Raw genomic sequence first — 1,884 nt, forward strand, 5'->3', positions numbered from 1 at the left:
AAACAAATGCTGGGGCTGGAGAGATAGCTCAGTGGAAAAAGTGCTTGCTTGCCTTGCAAGCTCAAGAGCCTGAGTTCAATCCCTGGTTCTGGAAAAAAAAAAAAAAAAGCTACTTATAGGGAGATAGCTCAGTGGAATAAGTGTTTGCCTGGCAAGTAGAAGGTCCTGAGTTCAATCCCTGGTACCACCAAAAGGTAAAGGGGTTGGGGAGATGGCTCAGTAGAATAAGTGCTTGCTTGGCAAGCGCAAGCGCCTGAGTTCGATTCTCGCTTCCGCAAAAAAAAAAAAAAAGATAAAAAATCCTATAGTTGTAGCCCCTATCCTAGTTGACATTCTAACATCCATAGGGGCTGGGGAGATAGCTCAGTGGACTAAGTGTTTGCCTGGCAAGTAGACGGTCCTGAGTTCAATCCCTGGTACCACCAAAAGATAAAGGGGTTGGGGAGATGGCTCAGTAGAATAAGTGCTTGCTTGTCAAGCGCAAGCGCCTGAGTTCAATTCTCGCTTCCGCAAAAAAAAAAAAAAAAAAGATAAAAAACCCTATAGTTGTAGCCCCTATCCTAGTTGACATTCTAACATCCATAGGGGCTGGGGAGCTAGCTCAGTAGAATAAGTGCTTGCCTGGCAAGCACAAGGACCTGAGTTCAATCTCCGGTTCCATTAAAAAAAAAAAAAGAACAAAAAACCCCAAAACCAAATGCTGACCTCCCTAAAGATTGGCATCCAGGATTGATCATTACCCTGAGGGAGCCAGAAGAATCATTAATCCGACTACTAATCCGACTACTACTGGATGGCTACCTGATAAAGTCCTGTTCTACATTCATGCCCGCTTGCTACGTGACTTGCTTTCCCGTTTGGTCTTAGATTTAATCAATTTTCCTGAGCAATGGCGCTTGTAATCTCACTGGGTGACCATAGTTTTGTCCCACCTCCTGTCCACCTAAGCCAGTTCCCATTTTTATCACCTTAGACCCACCTTACCACATGGTTTTATGCTATAAAAGTCCCTGGAAGAGACAGCTTTCTGGGGACTACCCACTCGGGCCCCCCTACTGTCCCTCTCTCTGACAGGAACTTTCTTTCTCCCCAATAAATATATTCTGCTCATAACCTCCGTCTGTTCCTAAAATTCATTCTTCGGTTTTGGAGGACATGAACTCACCCGGGTCAGGTTGGGAGATCATCTTTCCCCTGTATCAACATCAACATAAGGTAGTCTCTACTTAGCTGTCCTGTGTGGAGGGATGTGTGGCTTATTTCTTGCCTGTATGAGATACAAAACAGCTACAGTGGAAATTGCTACATTGTCTCTGTTCATTAAGAGTTTAGCAGTTTGGGACACACACTTTTTTTTTTTTTTTTTTTCCTTGTGTATGTGGATGTGTTTTCAATCACATCTCAGGAGGAATTGACTGGCTGTGCTTGGGAAAATCTGATCGAAGAATATTCTTGGCCAGGGATATAGCTTAGAGGCTTGAGCACCTGTTTGGTAAGCACAAGGTCCTGAGTTCGATCCCTGGTACTGATACAGGGAGAAAAACTGGTCTCGGGTGGGTGACCTCCAAACCATATAGGGAACCTCCAAATGACATAGAGAAAAAACGATCTCTGGACCTGACCTGCACGAGTTTGTGTTCTCTAAAACCGAAGAATGAATTTTAGGAACAGACGGAGGTTATGAGCAGAATATATTTATTGAGAGAAAGAAAGCTCCTGTCCAAGAGAAGGACAAGAGTGGGCCCGAGCGGGTAGTTCCCCCAGGAAGTTGTTTCTTCCAGGGACTTTTATAGTGTAAAACCATGTGAGGCTAAGGTAGAGAGAATGGGAACTCGATTAGGTGGGCAGGAGGTGGGACAAAACTATGGTCAACCAATGGGATTA

Source organism: Octodon degus, unplaced genomic scaffold (genome assembly GCF_000260255.1).
Source record: "Octodon degus isolate 3935 unplaced genomic scaffold, OctDeg1.0 scaffold00029, whole genome shotgun sequence".
Lineage (NCBI taxonomy): Eukaryota > Metazoa > Chordata > Mammalia > Rodentia > Octodontidae > Octodon > Octodon degus.